The sequence below is a fragment of the Epinephelus fuscoguttatus genome, linkage group LG17 (genome assembly GCF_011397635.1).
Source record: "Epinephelus fuscoguttatus linkage group LG17, E.fuscoguttatus.final_Chr_v1".
Taxonomy (NCBI): Eukaryota; Metazoa; Chordata; class Actinopteri; order Perciformes; family Serranidae; genus Epinephelus; species Epinephelus fuscoguttatus.
The window spans coordinates 32,531,181-32,544,573 of record NC_064768.1 but is presented as its reverse complement, the minus strand read 5'-3'; the positions used below and the strand labels follow the sequence as shown (position 1 = coordinate 32,544,573).

The 13,393-nt window shown below is 40.2% G+C and overlaps 1 protein-coding gene across 1 annotated transcript in view; it reads right to left on the bottom strand.

Annotated features, from left to right (window-relative positions):
* Positions 1-13,393, bottom strand: part of thsd7aa (thrombospondin, type I, domain containing 7Aa) — a 167,694-nt gene that overhangs the window by 91,089 nt on the left and 63,212 nt on the right. The window lies entirely within an intron of this gene.

The window sequence follows — 13,393 nt, the reverse complement described above, 5'->3', positions numbered from 1 at the left end:
AATGATAAAATGAGACATCATAGCAATGAATTACAAAATGATAAGCAACACAATTAAGCTCAACCGACAAAAAAGAAATTCAAAATCACCACTTAAATTATCCACAAGTAGATAATTCCCACCTATGACCTCCTTCTTATAACAGCGAATGTTGCTGCACTGGTTTAACCATGCAGAGCCTCTTCTTGATGTGTGTGTGAGGGAAACCCTGGCTGATCAAAGGCATTTTAATCAAAGAGTACAAGTGGGTCATTTCTTCCCATCAGCAGCAACCAGGCCCTGCAGTGAAAACACCACAGGTCCTGGTGGACTGACTCCAGGCATGGCTTGAAACACTTCTTTTTTGTGTGCAGTGCACCATTTTTTTTTTTTTTTATGATTTGGTGTATTTGTCCTTCTTTTTCGCCCCAGCCTTGGCCAAATCAAACCAAAAACAGTCCACCACTGACAGCTACAACATTCTATTTTTAATAAGAGTTTAAATATAAGAAAATGGTCAGTGTGTTATAAAGTAATTTGAGCTGACCTGCCCTTTATCTTCTTTCTTTTAACTGCACAGTAAAATCACTTCAAATCCTACATGGTCATAGTCAGTGTCATCCTGAACATTAAAATATTAATATTTTACAAAACCATTTAAACTTGCTTTCATTGTGCAGTGAAACTAACAACTACTCAAATTGTGAGTGGCCATACTGTCCCCTAGAAACAATTTCCGTTGTGTTGTGAGCACTTTGCAACTTTCGGGGCTGAAAAATGAAGCCAACATGAAAAAGCCGAAAACTGCAGTTCTTCAAACAGCCACTTGAGGCTGGCTCCAGAAGCCGGTCAATCCCCATAGACCCCTGTGTTTAAATACCCAACTTAACAGCAAGAACAAACATGTTTACAGCCTAGTACAAAAAAATACCAGTTTTGGTCTGTAAAGTTAAATTCCATCTTCATGAAAACTGTATGGGGGTTGAATTTTTATATAACTCACTCTTTAAAATCTTAATAAGTCTTAAAGTTACGCATAATTAAAGGCAGTGTCTTCACCCTCCTCCACAGGTCCAGCCTCTCACCCAAATATGGTCACTTCTGGCTCCAAAGAACCAAGATGGCGACAGCTGAAATGCCAGACTCGAGGCTTTAAAGGAGTCCACAATTCAATGGGTGACATGAAGCTAGCTTTGTCCTTTATTTTTACAGTCTATACTTAAAAGCAGAGTTTCATCAAAACTGTGATGGCACATTTGTGTGATTTCACAGACCCATAGCCATGAGAAAAAAATCTGCGCTGTAACCGTCTATCACTAGACAATACAGCAATTCAGCGTGCTGAGAGTACAAAGTCAGAGGCTGCATTAAACAGTGCTTTATGGTTTCACTCAATAAAGCTGAGATACAGCAATGAAAATGTCAACGGAAGAACCAGCAGGCTGAATTAGCTTACAGCTGCAGGCAGAGGGTCTAGATCAATACAAATCAATAGAGGTAGCAAGAAACTGCCCCAGACACAAGAGACAGCTGCAGTCACAGATCTGGCATCTCTCACTGGCTGCCATTATCCTCTCTGGCTGGAAATGAGGAAATACTCCACAGGAAGAATAGGACTTCTAAGGCACACTGCTCATTTGATGTAACATTTAATGTAGCATATACCCTGTCAGAGATGAGATGGAGAGCTAAGCGATGAAAAACAACGCTAAATTGATTTTGTAATTAACAATATAGGCAAAAGGCTACACACCGCAAGGCTAAGTAGACATCTGGGCCGGGGTATTCATCCACATCCAGCTCTCTAAAGACGCCAGCATGTTTAATACCCATAAAGTATTACCTCCCTGGCAGGCAGTATTGTCTCAGCTTCACGCAGGTGTTCACCGTAATTTATGTACATGCCACTGAATGACACGGTTATCTCCAGGCCGATGGTGAGTGTAGCAACTAAATGAGGATGGTTGTGCACACGCTGGCCTACATTGCCTATCACCCACTGAGAAGAGCCAGGAGGCATGGAGGGCACTGTGCCAACAAGGCTTAAACTCCAGGGGGGATGTCACACATCTAATCACACCCGGCCTCCATTCTTATACTACAAACACCCACCAGTAAAGCCACTATTATAATGACCAGATTTACCACTTTTCAAAAGTATGAGGGGCTCGGCTTTTTTTCACTACACTGCATATAAAGGATAACAATGTGGGGGCTTTATAAATACAAGGTTTTTCTGACCACAAACCTCACACCCATCTTTACTTACGCCACTATACACATAGGGCATGTTTATTAATACAATTATAGCAATATATTAGCAATGAGGGATGTTACAGTCACACACTGTAAACAAACCAATGAGGCAAGTAGAACTACAGTATAACTCAACTGGCTCTCTGGAAGTTAGGTTATGGTTTCTGAAGAAGTGTGTCGGCAAAAGTAAAGACATGAACTGCACCGGTCAGTTCACCTGATGTAGAGGACAAACTGATGTCAGCCACCTATTAAACTCCTGATTAAACAAGCCAACCCCCAAAGTGTCTGGTCCGTTCCCATCTACAGGTCATCAACTACCAATGCTTTGTCATTCCCCTTGGCGTGTGATATCAATAAACATAGTCTTGCATAGTTAATAATAAAAAGCTTAATAAAAATACTTTTATTATGTAATTAGAACAAACAAAAATGAACTTCGGTTTGAGACATTGGTTGTAGAGTTTGCGACATAGCTAATGTGAATGTTTTTTTTCCTGCTCAGCTGCTCCTAATTACCATCTTAACAATATGCAGCTATAGACAGTAATGCTATGTATTTTCCATAGCAACAAGGCTGACCCTTCAGAGTCTTTATGAGACACTCAGGCTTTCAACTAACTCCAATGTTAACCTATCTATGACAATATTGTGATGCTGAGAGCATGTGATGTAGAATTAAGAGCAAGAAAGTTTGTGTAGGGTCAAATTTTAACCCTAACCCACTAACCCTAACCCTTACCCAAAACATGCACTTTTTTCTAAACCTAACCAAGTAGTTTTGTTGCCTAAATCTAACCAAACACAGGGTGCCCTGTGTGTTGCAGAGATGTTGAGGGTTAACACAAACTTTTTTTCTATGTTTGTAGCTGTTAACACAAAGCCACATACATGAGGTTTATCAGATGTATTTAATGAATTACATTACATATTACTGATTACAATTTGAACAATATGCACTGAAAAAGCATCAGTTTTTGATGACCTGGGAGAGAGAACGGGTTGAACTGTTGACTGAGCAATACTTGTTTTAGTCACCACTGTAATTAATAAATTCCAAGTAGCTATTTATTACATGACTTATTGCTTTGAAAAGTACATTACATCACTGTCTGTCACTGCATATTGTTCACTCTAGTCCGCCATGAAAGTTCTGCTGGTTGTTCCCTGCAGTTATATCTGGATAAGAAAATTAAAATCACCATAGGTGTTTGGCCAGAATCAGTTTGCAGTATTCTTTCAGTACCATGTTGAGTTACTGTTCAATCAATAAATGCAACACTGCAAACTGTAGTGCCAAAATGCAAACCTGTTTCCCATAACAGCTTCATAGTTTAACATTCAGCTGAATATCGTTTGAGTTCTTATATACATCATTTTCGTAATTATCTCCCTACTGCCCAGAATTGCCTCAGACACTGTATCTCTGCATCCCAGGTGCTATTGTTATTGTCCCTGAGACAACGGGACATCCTTAATTTTGAGCGTCGGCCAGCAGCAGGGGTGACCATCTTGGAATAACATATAATCTCCCAGGAGGTTTTCCCATTCTTCACTAAAATGGGTTTGTTGCAAAGTCATCATTATGGCCATGGCAGAAAAGCAAATGTAACTGAAGCTACATGCCAAATAGACTATGACCTTAATAAGAAAAAAATAATACCAGTCCCTGATGACTAATTAAATCTCTGCCAAAATTAACACTGGCTGTGGCCCATGAAATTATCCTCATGTCCTAATGTGCACATATATGCAGACATCAACAGATTTTCTAGTTATTTTTATGGTTTCATATGAGGTTTGGGCATGATGTTAAACTTCAAATAAGCAGTGTTTTCAGAGAAGATGAAAAGAAAAGATCAACAAGATGAACTGAATCTTGCCAAAAGGTAAATACCACTGAAAGTCAGACATTACAGTAACATCAACAGCACGAAGCAAAGGCTGGATGAACAGGCTGATTTGACCAGTGAGAAAAAAGTTAAGTGAAAGAGGTCTGCCTCTGCTTGGCCCATTAGTGACCTCGTACCCACAGTCCACTGGTCCTATGATCGTTAGCCCCAAGGCTCTATTGTGAGCTTCTAGCAATAGGCTATTTTCTCTCCTCCCCACATAAGCGCCATCAAAGTAATAGTGGCTTCTGCTGAAACCACTGGCACAGTATAAAATACACACTGGTCTCTGTCACGCTCTCAGCACTCGCACTTTTCTGCTGCTGGTTCCTCAGATTCAACAACCAGATTAGACCCTTCGCAAAACCCAGTCCTGCTTCGTCACTGTTGCTGCGTCTGTCAAGCTTTCCATTCCAGCAAGGCACATATGTTTACAGTGATAACAGTGGCAAGCTTACCAAGCAGAGCAATTACTAGAATTTTTGTAACAATGAGTCCTTGATTTGGAGGAGCAGACAAATGCAGCTTTTCATTCCAACCATCGACATTGCTGGCTGAAATGACAGCTGTCCCGAGCAGATTTCCAGCCCAGTTGCCAGAAGAAGATATTGGCTTTGTACATTTCTGAAAACAACCGGATACATTACACGTTTCATATATATCCAATCAACTTTTCTAAAGTCACATAGATCTGATTACATGGATATGAGCAGAGTTTGTCATAAGGTGGAGGGGATGTGGTGAATGATCTGAAACTTAGGGGGCTTTCGGCTAGTTTGGGCAGGTGTGTACACAGCAAGCGCACTCGGGTGCACTTCAAAACAACTGCACCGAGACCTTCTTGAAGAGGTGGTCTCGGTCCGGTTACAAATGAACTCTTGTGGTGAGAACATTTCTGACTTAGTTGCGAACCGACTGCAGTCACATGACACATTGTTTGGGTTAAACATGAGCATGTTACAGTCCTGGAGGATTATTAATGTGCACCTCCTCCTGTACTGCCTTAATATGCACATTCAGCACATCCAATGCATCAAAACATTGTTTTCTAGTTGGATCCGCACCTCGTTTTCAAATTGTATGGTTTGACTAAAATGAACAATGACAGCAATACAGTCCACGATGAGCAGCGCTAAAATCAACCTGCGTAGTTGTCCCTCCATTGTGACATTAGAAAGTGTCACATTTATCTTGCAAGTGTACTCTTCTTCAATGTTTGGTTTACTTCCTGGATTTTTCCCACATGGAAATTCTGACCAGTCAAGAGCAGCTTTCTCGCATAAGCATTTTATCTGGTCCGTTGTAAATGCTGCCGTGAGAACATAAACCAACTCTAGGCAATTACGCAACTTTGTAATAAAAGTGGTCCCTGATTCAGACCAAAGCAAGACGACTCTAGGTTTGAAAGCACCCTTTATGTGAATGCCATATGGCAGAGCAATGCCGACCTCTATCTCAGACAACCAAACACCAAAGTTGGGTGTTTTTCAGTGACACATCAGCGGCATGTCCATCCATGATTGTGGCGCCAAAACTTTGTATTTTGAACAAAAACATGATCTTTTCTTAATTATAAACAAGTCATTCTTATGCCAAACACAATTATACGTTAACCACAGTGTTACTGAAACACAACGAAACATAAAGTTTCAACATATCTGCTTCATAATAATGTACAAATGTTACGTATCCATGGTTTGCAGAAATGTACAATGTCAACATTTATTCTGTCATCTGGGTTGCATATTTCATCAGCAGTTGGCTGGGGCCTCAAAAAGGCTCCAGGTTGCCGGACACAGCAAAGTGTCACACAAAATTCACATAGTCTACTGACCTCCTGACTTTCATAACAAAAAATCCCTTTTCTAGGTTTCAGTTTTATTTGAGTTACTTGCTCGGCAGATGAACAAATCAATAGAGCAAAAAAAGGTGGATCTTTCAGTAAACTAAATGATGTCTTTACAGGTGCAGCACACTTTAATATCCACTGTTCAGTCCATTTAATAGCCGTCAGGCCACAGGGGAGGAGAAAAGGCTTTTTTCCCTGATGTTTCTCAACAGGTTCATCTTCTCTGTAGCTTGCCAGCACAAGAAAATTGAGATCTGTGTGAAATGATTTCTCTCCCCAATAATGGGATTGCTCTTTTAGGATGCACCCTACACTGCAACCCCCGGACCTCCAACCTGGTCTCGCTCCCGCTTTTCCCATGGTGCCAAACAGAAGATTGGCATTGGCATTTACAGGGATAATGGAAACCAGTGTGAGATGTGCATCCCACCAGTGGCTTTTGGACAGAAAAGCAAGATAAATGAGAGCAGCAGCAGGCAGTCAATCTGTATTCATATGTTGAACACATGTCTATGATAAAGAGACTTTGAAAAGGTCAGGGATTTACCATAACTACTGGATGTCCCCATACAAAGCTAATATTTTCATAACACAGTGGAATAAAGGATTCTTATTCCCGCTGTAAATCCATAATAACAGGCCGTCTGCAAAGATAAACAGCCAGTAAACCATGTTCTGATGACTTTCTGGTACCACAGAAAATTGGTTTCATTTACATGCAGTTCTTCTATAATAGAGTCCTTGACCCACTGACCTGCTGTTGGATCACACATGTAAACAGCATAATTGAGTTACTGTTAAACAAAATGCATTAGCATGTTTTCCTAAACAACCTGTTCAACCTTTAACATATTGCTGTTTTCAATTAAGAGAAAGAAAAAAGTCATTATCAAAATTAAAAAATAACATTTCATCCTTGACCAAGAAAAAAGTACTTCACATAACAATCCTGATTCAAAGTGCACTCACCAGCTTTGCCTGAGCTTTCAACCATACCATGGAAAGAGTTTGCTCAGTTGTCATCGACATTTCTATGATTTTTCTAGAGCTCATTTTAGCTTCCAAGCTTGGATGACAACAAATCTGACTCATATACTGAGAAAACTCCATTAGCTGATGAAGACCCTGTCTTTTGAGTGAAAGCTTCAGAAAAAAGCTATTAAGTTGAATATATAAAATTAAAGCCCTTTTTAAACAGGAATTGTAAAAATTTGCAAGAAAGCCCAATCAGTCTTCTTTCAGCACTGGCTGTATAAAACCAAAATGCTGCCTTCCTACTTTTGTACAGAATGTGCCTTTTTTGGGGCAATGGGGGGCGTGAGCAAGTAACAAAATGTGCAGCTCAGCGTGTGACGTAAACAGTGACGTGGGAGGGAAGCCGCTGCTGGTCAGTCCTTCGGCAATTCTCTCGGAAGTCGGCCCGTCCTTCACCGTCTCCATCATCTTACGGTTAATGGCCTCTTCGTTTGCGATGGCAAGGAGGGCGCACAATTCCTTGTCTCCCCAGTTGCTCATCTTTACAGTGTCTGTCAGGTTTGTGTTTCCCTCTTGCTACTAGCTGCCCATTCCTGCTATCAGCTGTTTCCTGTTTATCCACCGCCAGTGGATCTCATGTGCAGCGTCATCAACAGCCCCTCCTGTTGCGGAAGGCTGTCTCAGTCTGTTTAAACTATAAAGGTTGCGCCAATTTGTCTACCCTACGAGGTGGAAAATTGGGCACCTCGGATCAACTCACCAATCCAGCTCTGTGTGTCTAAATGCTCGCAGCTTGCCAGCAAAACAGTCCAACATTCGCGGAAAATCTTGCAGTGTAAAAGGGGCTTAAGTTAAAATACATTTTTCAACATTTATTACATGATCTAATTCCCCATCTTTGCTAACATAAAAACCAAGTAAAGCCCCCTGTGTTTCCTTAGTACTACGTAAATTTGCACCATCATACTTTTTTGAGTCACTCCTGCCTCCACTTGTCTGCCATCTTTAAATATTTATTAGAGCAAGTTCAAACCAATTTATCCGGACAATGTTAGAGTTGTTGCAGGCCACGTCTGAACCCCAATTCTGAAGCAAAGATGTGAAAAATACCTTGAACACACCAACTTCTCTTAATGACTTTAGTTGTTCTTTTATCTCAGACATGTTAGAATGTAACATGTCTGAGATAAAAGAACAACTAAAGTCATTATCAGAAACTAAAGAAGAAGAATGAACACCACTGAACTACCAACTTCTCTGCTCAGACCAACTGTAGCCTACAGCACACTATGTACTATATCTAACATACTGTATCTAACTATTAGTTTGCTTTGTGCAAATATCTCTCACATATAAGTCAAATAACTTGCCTAAATGCCTTTAGGCCTGAGATGGTACCCATGTTCTGCAAAAAATATCTGGTAATGTGAGATCTGGTGCAAATCCACAACAGACAAATAAACTCTACGAGGACAAACACACTGTAGACATTGGGAATGGCAGCTGAAAAGCAATAGATTCGATGCACAGCACATGTGGGACAACAGCCACTGTAAATGTGGGCAGAACAATAAATGTCCTGAGGGCAGAGTGCAGTAAGGAGACCTTTATACCCTTATAAAATTGTTCATGTATTTATTTATTGACAAAAAAAATCCAACATGAGGGAAATGGTAGAGTGGAGTGGACTGTATGTGGAGAAAGGCAACAGTCATCCAGGTCACAGCACAAAAAAAAAGTAAAAGAAAAAAGAAGATGAAATTTGCACGTACCATTATGTTTTATTTTTTCAATTACTTAGTTGTTTATTATTATTATTTTCTCAGTAGCTCCCTTTTGTGCACTAGTGTCCAATATTTGCCAACACTGACAGTGAGCAAGGCACACAGTGTTTGCCACATTTGCAGGGGTATTCCGTTTGCTTTGCTGTATACTATGTCACCATGCTGAACCGGGGCATTAAACAGTCTTAAGGCCCAATATTCTGCAGCAGATTCCTCATACAGACTTTACCAACCTAATGACCCTAATGGCCCTAAATCGTCTTAGCCAGCCCGTGGTACTTGTCTGTGTGCATTACACAGTTCTTCCTGGCAGCTTTCACAACATTAGAATTACCAGGCCTTACAGGCTCAAGGGAAAGCAATATGACACTGATATCACTGCAGACCAAACTCACTTATCATCTCTCTTCAGCCTCTCTGTCTCTGTGTTATTCTTCACCATTCTTTCTGCCACTCTCATGCGTTCAGTATGACTTTGTGCAGCTGTACCTTTTCTTGCACCTTCATTTTGCTGATTTCATCATTGTTTGTTTTTTCCTCTTCATCCCATCATGCACGATTGATCAAATTTTGATGAAACAAGGAGAGATGATGCATCTTAGTGTCTGACAGAGCTACTAGTTCTACTTGCTGTAGGAGGTGCTAAATTATTTGCACAAAACCTGGAGGAATGGCACATCTCACCAGGCTAAGAAGCCACCTTTCTCTTCTGCCTGTGCCTGAGTCTATACACTTGTACATTAGTATAGAAAGCCAAAGTGAAACTACAACTTCAAGGTTTTATCCAAGAAGGAAATTACTACAACTTATGCTTGTAATCATAAATAGGTTATAAAAATGGTTGCAATTAAGTATTCAGTATTGCTGGGCTTTTAATGCAGACAAATTATCTGCTGTGCTATGATCACAAAGGCAGTGTCACCCCCAAGAGAGGGCCATGAGGAGGCCATGGCCACCCTGATACAGTTGCAAGTTGATTAAAACTGGCCCCCTGGGCAAAAATAATCGTGGGCCAACACTGCTGTCTTTAAGAGGCTGTGGCATGCTTTATGCTAGTGTGAAGGTAGTGCTATCTTGTGAACAGATTAACTCCAGGATGCCTTCTATCAAATTTTCTTTGGAGTACAGTTATGACTCTGTCTCCTTCTTAGATGTGTGTGTTAGCAAAGGTGGACGCTTGGAGACTAAAGTTCATAGGAAAAAAACGGACACTAACAGTTTTCTTGACTTTTCCAGTTACCATCCTCCGGGCCTTAAGAATGGCTTACCTTATAGCCAGTTACTTAGAGTCAGGAGAATTTGTAGTACTGAATCTGCCTTTGAAGAGCAGGCGGTTGATTTATGTGCCCGTTTTAGGGCTAAAGGTTATGATAAGAACATTCTTGACAACTGTCTCCAGAGAGTGAGAAAGATTGATAGGAAAACTTTATTAACACTTAAACCATCCTCCTCTAAGACCTCTGATCTGGTCTGTGCGCTTACTTTTTCTGATTTGTCCTATGATGTTAAAAACTGCATTAAGAGACACTGGCACATTCTGGCTAGCGATCCGAATGTAGGCCATATCTTTAAGAACACTCCTATTTTCGCTCAGAAGCGTGCTGCTAATTTGAGAGATTTGCTAGTTAGAGCTGATTGTTTTGTTCAGCCCCAACATTTTTTGTCTCTTTTACCTGTTGGCAATTTTCCTTGCAATAATTGCATTCAGTGTAACGCCATGATTAAGGGTAATACATTCACACATCCCCACTCAGGTAAAAAGTTTAAAGTTAAAGGTAGAATTTCATGCAAATCTAAGTTTGTTGTGTATCTGCTGAAATGCCCTTGCGGCTTATGTTATGTTGGTAAGACTAAAAGAGAGCTTAAGACTCGTATCTCTGAACACAAAAGTAACATCAGAACCAAAGACGGTAAATCTTCTGTAGCTAGACATTTCACTGCAGCAGGTCACGAGGTTTGCTCTTTAAGATTTCAGGGAATAGAAGAAGTCGGACCACTTAAAAGAGGGGGAGATAGAGAGAAGTTTCTTCTACAGAGAGAGGCTTTTTGGATCCATAGGTTACAGACCGAATTTCCTAAAGGTATGAATGAAGAGTTGCTGTTAAGTTGTTTTCTGTGACTACTATAGACTGACTTATGTTATCACTCATGACACGATGTTGACATTATTCACTGGGCTTTTTACCCGTTGAATCTTCTGCTGCTGACTGTGCATACTTAGATGACCTGCTAGTGGAACCTCTCAGTGACTATCTGAATTTTTTGTTTCATTGCGTTCTTATGATTTAAATGTTAACTGAGGGGTGACTATTTCTATTGTAGTTCTCTTTTGCTCTACTTCTTTCCCTACTGTTATTTATGGGGTAAAGATGCAGATCTCCAGTACTCTATGCATCTTACTGTGCACTCATCATCTGATTTAGTAAGGGACAGTTACTGTATGTATTTTTACACTTTGTCTATTTTTAATGTAGTTTGACACCTGCCTTTAAGCGAGGGATAGCTACTCAGAGTGGTTTGATGCAGGCTGTTTACTTGACTATGCATTTATGGCCTAATTGTTAGTAGAGGGACAGCTACTTAGTACGTCATCCTTTGTACTGCGCACTTGTGATCTGTTTGCTAATTAAGGGACAGTTACTTGATGAACTTTTTGCACTTTATTTTCCTTACTGTGCATTTGTCATTGTTAATTGAGGGACAGCTACTCAGTGACTTTTCTGCACTTTATTTTTTTACTGTGCATTTGTCATTGTTAATTGAGGGACAGCGACTCAGTGACTTTTCGGCACTTTATTTTTTCTTACTGTGTATTTGTGATCTGATTGCTGATTGAGAGACAGCTACTTAGTGACTTTTTTGCACTTTATTTTCCTTACTGTGCATTTGTATTTTGATTGTTAATTGAGGGACAACCACTCAGTGTCTTTTGGTACTTCATCCCTTGTACCGTGCACTTTTGTTCTGATTGTTAATTGAGGGACAATTTATTGATTTTAAATACTGGTTATTTGACAGTTGGGTACTTTAGTTGCCCCCTCAAGCACATATGTTTTATTGTTGATCACAGTGCCTTTTTGTATGAGCAGAATTTATTATGCATATGTATATCGATTTTCGGTGTATCTACTGCTATTTAGCTGTGACATGGGTTTAAGATTGTTGTACTGTTGTTGTGTTTCTCTTTGCCTGTGAGCTGGCACTATATTGTATGGCGGAAGTGTAAATTGTCTTTCCACACACCTGCACTGATTGCTTCTGACGTATTTAAACGCCACCTCCGTAATCTGAGTTACACACTGAAGAAGACTTTCTGTCGAAACGTCTGTGTTTCTGGTAACGCCACCCAAGTTGGTTTATTAAATTTACCAAAAGGACATTCATGAGTGCTGGCTTCTTTTCTTTTTTTAGTGCTATCTTGTGAAACAGACAACCTAATGTACTACAACCAACTTTGTTGGGAAGGGGGCTAAAAACACATTCCAAGGTTAGGCTACATTTTAGGTAGGGAAAAAGTAGCTCTGCAATCACTGAAGAGGTCCCTTAAACTCTCATCTCTAGCTATCTGAATGAAAATGGGTTCTGTGGACACCCACAAGTCTTCCCTAAAGTTGAAAAGGATTGACTTCCAGTAAGTGTTTTGCTCCCTTACCATCAGGGCACTCCTTGAAATTTAAAGTGTATATTTTGTCTTTTTAAGAAAAAGGAGTGCTATAGACTATCTGAAGAACAATGAATGCCCTAACACACATGCAGATACATAAAATATTAAAACAGGATGGCTGTAGAACAAAAAATGTTAACTGTACTGGTATTAGTCTATGCACATCAGACAATTAGTAACATTAACTGTAAAATAAGAAAACAAAGTTTATCAGTATGCGATTTCTTAATTCTCATATTGACAAGGATTTCAATGAGCTTTTAAATTTCAATGGCAATAGGAATCCCTGAAATTCAGTTATGGCTGTCTGTTTTTGGTGTGCCATCCCAAAATTTTCTGTGGCCACATCCCTCTACCCCTATGAAAAATTCCAAGGGCGCCACTGCAACACATACTTACTCAAACCTCATTGCATATCAACGTTTAGTCATGGACTTTCCACGTCTACGTACAATGTGCAAGGTACCTAACGTGCATTGGTTATTGACATTTTGGGACGTCCTGTCAAGTTCTGCCTGTTACATGGGTTGTCCTCTTTCAAAATACATTTCTGATTTCACAGAAAATTTACCGTTTACATACAGTCTCTTAGGGTTAGATTCCAGAAAAAGAAGAGAGTTTGGATTTATAGTCTTGCGGAACGTGAACACCGCTTTCCCAGGTAAGAGTCTGACTTTTGACTTTTAGCTTAATTTTACGTTTTTTCCCGCCACATTTTCCTCTGATGCTGCTGCCCGTCGTTAAACTATAATGGTGACCGTCCACATATCATGCCAACGTTAAGGCATGGCTTTTATTGTCAGTGTCTGACACTGCAAGTCACAGCCCAAGCGGTAGATTTTGACGACTTTGGAGTGAGACCACGTTTGCCACTGTACAAAGGTACAACCTATTGATTCTTGTTACTGCTGTTGCAGATACTCATGTATCTTCACCGAGATTCCGCTGCGTTGCAGAAGCTGCAGTACTGGAAAAGTTGCTAGCCTGGAAGCGG